We start from the raw sequence: 11,063 nt of genomic DNA on the forward strand, positions 1-11,063 counted from the left end.
TATGAGTACTTTATATTAAACATTGTTCACAGCTACTTTAATCTGGCTTTCTTTCTACAGATACAGATTTAATGTACATTTCATTATATTTGTTTTTTGCAATTTGTTTTCAGTATAATCCTTCACTGCAATGAATTGTGGGCATTATAGTTTTTCCCAGCATCACTAAGTTAAGCTGTGGGGTCCCTCAATGCTATTTTATCATAAAAGAAATGTTGTTTCTTTTTCTAATGTAGCCAAGAGTAAAGACCATAACCCTATCAAAACAGCAGTCATAGTGTATATTTTCAGCACTTGTTTGTTTACAGATGTTTTTAAGAAACAGCCATTGGAAAGATGAGCTTTTCCCCTATCCATAGATGTATGATTTCGCCATAAGGTCATTTATAGTTCAGAATTCAATTTTGTATGTATAATTCGAATGGATTATAATTATTACTGTATCTACAAATCCTGTTTAATCATCTTCCCTTTAATCATTTGTTTATATTTTGTAATATTCTGTACACTTGATCTCAAGAAGCTGATGAATGAGCTCAGTGAGCGAGCTCGGAGGTCTCACAATTGTAACATGGTGTTATTCACTGGCAAAGATGCAAAATAATCATTATTTATATTCTCCTTTTGTTTATCACAATTTACTCAACATACTAACGGACACAATATTGCTGACACTGGGAATACATTCCCCCAGGTCCATAGATGTTCCTAGATACCAAGAACATGCAAATTGACCTTGTAGAAGTGGAGCAATCTTCCATTTCCAATGTCTGAAAATAGGGCTACAGCTTAACAGGTGACTGGCCTCAGAAGTATTTGGTTCAGACAGACCATCTCATCCTCTAAGAGTAAGTTAAGAAGCCTTTATTTTCATGGCTGTTTGTTTACAACAATTCAAATCGTTTAAACTTTTTTCGTCTTCATCATGGGGCAACAATCCTCAAGCAGACCTTTATAAAATTGTCTGCGGGTGTCTCCCAGTCCTGATGAGTGGAGGACAGGTTGGTGATAACGGATATGATCAGAGAACATGTTGTGACCTCAATGCTTTCTATCCACCTCAAACACCCATGAGAAACTAACTGAATCTACACCGACTGGAAAACACCAGCTGATGACGAGTGAGTCTGAGGTTGGTTGATTGAATTGATTGATTGAAAAGTTTATTAACAGATTGCAGAATGGGTACAGTACAGCTCAATACATACAATTGTTAAGGTGAGGCAGACCAGAGACCCTTTCGTCTTGTTTACATCAGGGTCCCCCATTTTCAATTGGTCCTGTCTCCTATCCCTACATCTACCTCTGGTCTTATTTAAAACCTCCTGTCTCCTATCCTACATAAAACCGTTGCTGCCGCACAAAACGGGGCATGAAAGAGGCGTACGCCAGTTTGCACACAAAGGTGGTGATTTATAAAAAAAAATAGACGAGTGAATGTGCACAGTTTAAAGCAAACTTGACAAATGTGCGCACATTTTGGAGATGGAGAAGTAGCAACTCCTGAGTCCAGAGAAGAACCTCGGAGACAATAAACTTGAAATGTGAAAAGTATCGTCTCTTGAACAATATGAAGGAAAGGAAGTAGATGCGTGCCACTCGGTAAACTTAGATTAGGCCTAGGTTACTTTATTTGAATGCTCTCGATAGTCAATTGCCATTTGGTCAAAAGCCATATAGTGGTTGTTTATAGAATTGTTATGAACTGCCTGTTCGAATCCAGCTCACAGCTCCGGGGTTGTCACCAGCTTGGCTGGCCGTTCACACTAATACCTATCTCAAACCCTGCCCCTTTTCTTGATCCTCCAATCACAGCTGTCGCTTACCGAGGAAGTTCGAGGTAAGCGACAGCTGTGATTGGAGGATCAAGAAAAGAGGGCAGGGTTTGAGATAGGTCCATTGGCAGTATTAGAGGGTGGGTGAAGCTGGTGGGGTGGGTCCGGGTCGTTGTAAACAGCGACTCCTACAGTTCGGTCGGGGCGCCTGCTAAGCGCGGATAGGATCTAAGTGGGATAGTGTGATCCTTCCACACGCTACGCCCTCTCAGTGAAAGTCTGCGCTGCCAGGTGAAAAGAAGTGGCTGGACGTGTGTCGGAGGAAGCACGTGATACCCCCCACAGTCGGTCTGGGAGAGTGGAGGCTAAGTGCGCAGCGACCAGGAAGGGGATTGGGAATTGGCATAACGACTAACATTGGGATGGGAGAAAATCGGAGGAAAAAGTAGGGGGAAAAAGATCAATAAAAAAAAATTGTTATGAACTGTAATGAATATTTAATTTAGTATTATTTAATGTAATATTTAATATAGTTCAGTACATTTCACACTACCAAGCATGATTTATTCCCGATGTGTTGATATTGTAATCTCAAACTACTGTAAAACTAAATGATCAAATCCTCCACCTACATTTATTCCAAATCGAATTAAAGGCAGTACACTAGTAATTATATACCTTGTAATAAAGGGAATCCCAGCCCTAACCCTTCCACCCACCTGATTATAAAGGGAATCCCAGCCCTGAACCTTCCACCCACCTGATTATAAAGGGAATCCCAGCCTTAACCCTTCCACCCACCTGATTATAAAGGGAATCCCAGCCCTAACCCTTCCACCCACCTGATTATAAAGGGAATCCCAGCCTTAACCCTTCCACCCACCTGATTATAAAGGGAATCCCAGCCTTAACCCTTCCACCCACCTGATTATAAAGGGAATCCCAGCCCTGAACCTTTCCACCCACCTGATTATAAAGGGAATCCCAGCCCTAACCCTTCCACCCACCTGAGTAGGTTTCCTTACCCTGTGGGTGAACATGTTAACCCTTTCACTGCCACACGACAGCCGGTTAACCCTTTCACTGTGACAATACAGAAGGTTAGCCCTTTACTATCACACAACCGACGGCGATGCTCCATCATTAGCATCATTAGCTCCACTAATAAAGGGCTAACCTACATGACTGCGTAGCACAGCGGAACAACAACACCATCATCAAATTTGCTGATGACACAGTAGTGGTGGGCCTGATCTCTGCCAACGACGAAAGGGCCTACCTGGAAGAGGTAGAGAACCTGTCACAGTGGTGTCAGGAGAACTGCCTCTCCCTGAACGTCAGCAAAACAAAAGAGATGATTGTGGACTTCAGGAGGTCGGGGGTCAAGGACTACAGCCCCCTCAGCATCGACGGGGCACCGGTTGAGAGAGTGAACAGTTTCAAGTACCTCGGAGCCCACATATCCGAGGACTTGACATGGACCACACACATTGACAGTGTTGTGAAGAAGGCACGACAACGCCTCTACTTCCTCAGGCGCCTAAGGAAGTTCCAAGTCAGTCAGACCCTTAGGAACTTCTACTCATGTACAATAGAGAGCATCCTGACCGGCAACATCACCTCCTGGTTTGGGAATAGCACTGCACAAGACCGTAGCAGACTACAAAGAGTGACACGTTCAGCCGAACGCACAATTGGAGGGGGGCTTCCCACCCTCCAGAACATTTACAACAAGCGGTGCAAGGGGAAGGCTAAGAGAATTATTAAGGACTCGAGCCACCCGAACAACTGCCTCTTTGAACTGCTGCGGTCAGGCAAGCGATACCGGAGTCTTAAGGCGATCACAGAAAGACTCAGAAGAAGCTTCTATCCCCAGGCCATCAGGCTGCTAAACGAACAATAATCACTATGCAACAACCATCAAATGCACACAGCACACACACCCACACGCACACACTCACTCAAACAAACAACACACTGCAGCACCCACTCTCCACACTTTAGATCACACAAACACACTTACACTTTATATTTATTGATAAAGGATTTGCACTACAACTCGTACACCTACTGTGAATTGTACCTAAATTGCACCTCGTCCCATTTCTCCATTTCTGCCTTGCACTATATAGTATTGTATATTAGTACACTGCACAGTATTGTATATTGTATGGTAACTACGTCTATTCTGCATCGAACATTGTACATATGTCTAAACTGAACACTGTGACCTCATTTTTTTTACTTCTAATTTTACTATGTTATTTTATTTCATACTTATCTTGTCTTGCACAGTCTCTGGAGCGCAACAGTAAGAAGCATTTTGTATAAAAGTATTCTGTACTTCTGTATGACAACTATTAAAGAAACTTGAAACTTGAACCTTCAATCAATTCTGTCGCGTGGCAGTGAAAGGGTTAACATCAAAAGTAAAGGGTGCAGTCAGACCCGTTAGCAGGTGCTGGTTGACTGCGACCGACTCATTCTAACGGATCTGACCCTCCAGCCCATCCTGTGGGTCATGTGGTCCCAGGTTCGAATCCTCTCAGTTACACCACTAGTTGAGGCTGAAATGTACTTCCACGTTGGCTGTATGTGTGAGTGTTGCAGTACACCGGCAAACCACCAGGTGGCAGTGCAGCACTGTGTTGCACTCTTGTCTATCCTGCTGAGAGAACACAACACACTGAGAGAACACTACACACACAACACACAACACTGAGAGAACACACTGAGAGAACACAACACACGGAGAACACTACACACTGAGAGAACACTACACACTGAGAGAACAATACACACTGAGAGAACACTACACACTGAGAGAACACACTGAGAGAACACTACACACTGAGAGAACACTACACACTGAGAGAACACACTGAGAGAACACACTGAGAGAACACTACACACTGAGAGAACACTACACACTGAGAGAACACACTGAGAGAACACTACACACTGAGAGAACACTACACACTGAGAGAACACACTGAGAGAACACAACACACGGAGAACACTACACACTGAGAGAACACTACACACTGAGAGAACACTACACACTGAGAGAACACTACACACTGAGAGAACACTACACACTGAGAGAACACACTGAGAGAACACTACACACTGAGAGAACACTACACACTGAGAGAACACACTGAGAGAACACACTGAGAGAACACTACACACTGAGAGAACACTACACACTGAGAGAACACTACACACTGAGAGAACACTACACACTGAGAGAACACTACACACTGAGAGAACACTACACACTAATAGTTCATGACGTCATGCTGCCCCCCCCCCCCCTCACTCATCTCCAGGACGCTCTTGTAAAATAGATCTTTAATCTCAATGATACATTTCTGGTTAAATTAAATAAATCCCCATATATAGAATACCACAATACTGTTTAGAAAAACAACCAAACCTGTGTGTGTGTGTGTGTGTCTGTGTGTGTGTAGCGTGTGTGTGTGTGTGTGTGTGCGTGTCTGTGTGTGTGTGTGTGTGCGTGTGTGTGTGTGCGTGTGTGTGTAGCGTGTGTGTGTGTCTGTGTGTGTGTGCGTGTGTGTGTGTGTGTGTGTGTGTAGCGTGTGTGTGTGTGTAGCGCGTGTGTGTGTGTGTGTGTGTGTCACCATGGGACTCCTATTAAAAAGCTGAAATCTTATCATTGTGAGAACGGAAAGACAATCCTTACAGTATTTTGTGAAAGGGGGAGTTTCCTTCAAGAGAAAAGGATGCGATTATGTTTTCAGAAATGGGTGGTGGTGCTTGTGTGTGTGTGTGTGTGTGTGTGTGTGTGTGTGTGTGTGTGTGTGTAAAGTGTGTGTGTGTGTGTATGGGGGGGGTTATGACAAAGGCCACACATGGCTGGAGTTTCCCCGCCTCTCTTCAGTGACTTGCTGTGTGTGTGTGTGTGTGTGTGTGTGTGTGTCAGCAGGGCGGGGCTGACGGCCCCAGGGCTGCTGGGTGAAAAGCACATCTTCAGGTGTCAGCTCTTCAATAGCTGCAGAATATTATCCGGCTCGTCTCCATTGTGAGGTGAGAAAGCAGCGGTTTGGTCCGACAGCCTGTGACTTCTCTCTCGTCTCTTCCCTCCTCGCAGGGCTCTTCATGGTGGAAGCTTCCCACCGCACGTTCACTTAACTCTGTAGTGTGGCAGTGAAAGGGTTAACCCTTTGGTAGTGTGGCAGTGAAAGGGTTAATGCACTTTTTGGTTGGAGATAAAAACAAATAAACATGGAGGTCAGGAAGTGTCTGATTTGGTTACGTTCTATGAGATTTCAGGACAGTTATCAAACAGTTTGTAGTCAGTTATCAAACAATAGATTGTGACATAATAGTCTCCGGGTCACAAACAGTATTATTTTAATTGTTTCATTAGCTGAGTGTTGAGGCCCTTGTGATCCATCAAGATCCACCAGGTCTACATCGAGATCCATCAAGATCCACCAGGTCTACATCGAGATCCACCAGGTCTACATCGAGATCCACCAGGTCTACATCGAGATCCATCGAGATCCATCAAGATCCACCAGGTCTACATCGAGATCCATCGAGATCCATCAAGATCCACCAGGTCTACATCGAGATCCATCGAGATCCATCAAGATCCACCAAGATCCACCAGGTCTACATCGAGATCCACCAAGATTCACCAAGATCCATCAAGATCCACCAGGTCTCTGTCATCAAATAACAATAAAACAAGAACATTGTCACACTTAAATACAGGTGCAGCTCAATAAATTTGAATATCGTGGAAAAGTCAATATATTTCACTGTATTGATGCAGTCATTTGTGCAAAAGGAGCCCCAACCAAGTACATGAACATACTTTTCAGAAGGCCGACATTTCTATATACATCTTTTTTTTTATGTAATATTAAAACTTTCTGAGATACAGAATTTTGGGCTTTCAGCCATAATCATCTAAATTTAAAACAAATAAAGGCTTGAAATATTTCACTTTGTGTGTAATGAATCTATAACTTATGAGAGTTTCGCTTTTTGAATTGAATTACTGAAATAAAATAACTTTTCCACGATATTAAAATTTTGAGCTGCACCTGTATCTCTATCTATCTAGGTCGTCCTCGGACGGGCCCTCCGCCGGTGCTTCCAGTCATCCCGATCCTCCATGCCTCTGGCCCTCCGCCGGTGCTTCCGGTCGCCCTGATCCTCCATGCCTCTGGCCCTCCCCCGGTGCTTCCAGTCGCCCTGATCCTCCATGCCTCTGGCCCTCCCCCGGTGCTTCCAGTCGTCCTGATCCTCCATGCCTCTGGCCCTCCGCCGGTGCTTCCAGTCGTCCTGATCCTCCATGCCTCTGGTCCTCCGCCGGTGCTTCCAGTCATCCCGATCCTCCATGCCTCTGGCCCTCCGCCGGTGCTTCCAGTCATCCCGATCCTCCATGCCTCTGGCTAGCTCGCCGGTGCTTCCAGTCATCCCGATCCTCCATGCATCTGGCTCGCTCGCCGGTGCTTCCAGTCATCCCGATCCTCCATGCCTCTGGCTAGCTCGCCGGTGCTTCCAGTCATCCCGATCCTCCATGCATCTGGCTCGCTCGCCGGTGCTTCCAGTCATCCCGATCCTCCATGCATCTGGCTCGCTCGCCGGTGCTTCCAGTCATCCCGATCCTCCATGCCTCTGGCTCGCTCGCCGGTGCTTCCAGTCATCCCGATCCTCCATGCATCTGGCTCGCTCGCCGGTGCTTCCAGTCATCCCGATCCTCCATGCCTCTGGCTAGCTCGCCGGTGCTTCCAGTCATCCCGATCCTCCATGCCTCTGGCTCGCTCGCCGGTGCTTCCAGTCGTCCCGATCCTCCATGCCTCTGGCTCGCTCGCCGGTGCTTCCAGTCATCCCGATCCTCCATGCCTCTGGCTAGCTCGCCGGTGCTTCCAGTCGTCCCGATCCTCCATGCCTCTGGCTCGCTCGCCGGTGCTTTCTGTTCCCGCATCTCTCCTGAGTACGTCCACGTAGGTTAACGTGGGACGTCCTCGTGATCGATGCCCGTGTGTTGGTTCCCACAGCACAAGTTTGCTGGTTGGCATCTCATGATGTCTCTGGCAGTGACCTGCCAGCCTCATTCTCCTGACTGCCACTTTCTCGCTCACCTTTAGCACCCCCCATACAAGTTTGCATTAGTGACATGCTCATCCCTGTTGATGTTGAGCACCACACGCATCATTCTGGTGTAGCACCCATCCAAGGACTTCTGCAGGGTGGGCTTCAAGGTCCAGCATTCACTGCCATACAAAAGGACAGACTCAACTGTTGCATGAAAGAAGTTGAGCTTGATTTGACGGGAGGTTGGATTTCCACACACTGGTCATGCCGTTCAGAGCCCTCCACGCAAGCGCCTTCCTCACTTTAAGGTCTTGCTCGGACGAGTTGACCCACGAGCCCAGGTATTTGAAATCACGACTTCCTTTAGAGCAGAGCCTCCTGTTGTCCTTAGAGGTGGATGATCCGGGAGGATGTTATACATTATGACCTCGGTTTTCTTGGCATTTAGCCTAAAGCCAACCTTGGCGCACTCCGTCTCCACTCTGCACAGGAGTTCCTGTGCCTGCTCCACCTGGTCAGAGAGCAGGCTGATGTCGTCCGCGTAGTCAAGGTCTGTTAGGACTATGGCGGGGTGTCGTCTCAATCTCCTTGGGGTTATTGTGAGACCAAGTTCCTGCTCCCGTCCATTGATGGCCTTCCTGAGCGCATAGTCGAGGACTATGACAAAAAGGAAGGGGGCAAGGGTGTCCCCTTGCATCACTCCAGCCAGGATGTCAAATTCTTCACTGTTGCCGTCTGGGGTTACCACCTTGGCCCTTGTACCCGTGTGCATGGTCCCTATGGCCCGGAGTAGATTGGGAGGGACTCCGTAGGCCTTGAGTATCCTCATCATCACGGCTCTGTGTATCGAGTCAAAAGCCTTTTTGAAGTCCATAAAGCACAGTACCGCTGTCAGGTTGTTCTTCTTCACCTCCTCGATGATTCTTCTCAAGGCCAAGATCTGGGCCACAGTGGTCCTCTTCTCTCGGAAACAATTTTGGTTCTCCCTGAGGTGGGGGTCGATGGCATTCCTTATCCGGTTTAGTATCATGCGATTGTACATCTTTGCAATGACACATGTCAGACTTATGCCACGGTAGTTGTCTGGCTTCAAGAGATCTCCGGACTTAGGCACTGGGATGATGTTAGAGAGAGACCACATATCAGGCTGGTTGTTTTTCATCAGGGCATGGTTGCAGAACTCCAGGATGATGTTGTCAAGGTCACAGTTCTTATAGACCTCTGGGGGAATGCCGTCCGGCCCAGAACTTTTTCCCTGCTTCAGTGTGGATTTCACTTTGGTAAACTCCCTGGCTGTGAAGGGACCATCGTCAATGGTGAGATTCGTGAGGACGGCAGGTATCGTCTCCTCATCTTCATCCACTGTCAAGTGTGTTCCCAGTAGATTTAGAAAGTGAGTGAACCAGGAGGTCACCCTCTCCTCTGGGCTGTTGCCTTCTACCTGTCCCTGCTTCGACCTTTTCCTCCCACTCATCTCATTGATGACCCTCCATGCCTCCCCGTACTGCTGTTCACCATGCGCTGCCTCCACTCTCTGCACCTTCTCCATCAACTCCTCCCCCCTTATCTTGTCGTAGGTATCGAACAAAAGCTGTTTCGCCTTTTTCAGTACCTTGCGATTCTCTGCAATCTGCTCATGCCCGTAGCCTCGTCGTGCCTCCTCCACGCCCTCACGCGCCACCATGACTTCTGGGTGTTTGGACCTCCGGGAGACCCCATTCCTCTCCACCACTGGAACACACATCCTGGCCGCCTCTTCATTCGCAGCAACGAACCGCCTGTATTTGGTATTAGGCTCCTCCTCCTCACCTAGCAGCTGAAAGCGATTCCTCACTTCCACTGCGTACCTAGTTTGAAGGCCAGGGTTGACTGAGAACGCCTTCCAGTCATACCGGGTCTTCAGGCTTGGTTTGGGGACCCTGAGGCTCAGTCGCACCCTCATGGAGACCACTCGATGATCAGAGCCCACAGAGTTGAACGTGCTGTAAGGTTCAGCATTCAGGATGGAGTTCCTCCACCTTCGTCTTACTAGTATGTAGTCCAGTTGACGTTGCATACCGGTAGCCCGATCCTGGAAGGTCCATCTCTTGCCCCTTCTTCAGGTCCACTGACAATGCGGTCTCTCAGGTACTACACAACACCCTCTCTCACCTAGACAGCCAGAAGGGGGGCTATGTGAGACTGTTGTTCATTGACTACAGCTCAGCGTTCAACACCATAGTCCCCACCAGACTGGTGGACAAGCTGATTGAGCTGGGTCTGAGCTCCGCTCTGAGCGCCTGGATACTGGACTTTCTGAGTGAAAGGCCCCAGGCGGTCAGGGTGGGGGGTCAGACCTCCAACACTATCACCCTGAGCATTGGGTCCCCCCAGGGCTGTGTTCTGAGCCCCCTGCTGTATTCACTATACTCACATGACTGTGTGGCCAGGTTCAGCTCCAACTCCATAGTGAAGTTTGCGGACGACACAGTGGTGGTGGGGCTGATCTCTGACAACGACGAGAAGGCCTACCGGGAGGAGGTTGATGCACTGGAATGCTGGTGTCAGGACAACAGCCTGCTCCTGGACATTGGTAAAATCAAGGAGCTGATCGTGGATTTTAGGAGAACACAGCAGGGGACACACACACCACTGAGGATAAACGGGGCTACCGTGGACAGGGTGAGCAGCTTTAAGTACCTGGGGGTCCACATCTCAGAGGACCTGACATGGACAACACACATAGACTCAGTCGTAAAAAAGGCGAAGCAGCGCCTCTACCACCTGAGACAGTTAAGGAAGTTCAGAGTATCTGGGAAGATACTCCAGTCCTTCTACTCCGGAGTTGTAGAGAGCATCTTGACTGGAAACATCACTGCCTGGTATGGAAACAGCACGGCACAGGACAAGAAGGCCATACAGAGAGTGGTGCGCTCAGCTGAGCGTACTACGGGTATTGCACTACCACCCCTGCAGGTCTTATATAACAAGAGGTGCAAATCCAGAGCCTGCAGAATAATGAAAGACCCTCACCACCCCAACAACAGCCTGTTCAAGCTGCTGCAGTCAGGCAAGCGCCTGCGAACACCAGCAACTAGGACAGAGAGACTTCGGCTCAGCTTCTTCCCCCAGGCCATCAGAGTCTTGAACACTGAACTCTCCACACACAAGCACACATGAGCACACACACAAGACACATACTGTATACGCTCACACACTAACAGTCACTTTAGC

The sequence above is a fragment of the Notolepis coatsorum genome (assembly GCF_963971535.1).
Source record: "Notolepis coatsorum genome assembly, chromosome: 1".
In the NCBI taxonomy this organism is placed as follows: Eukaryota; Metazoa; Chordata; class Actinopteri; order Aulopiformes; family Paralepididae; genus Notolepis; species Notolepis coatsorum.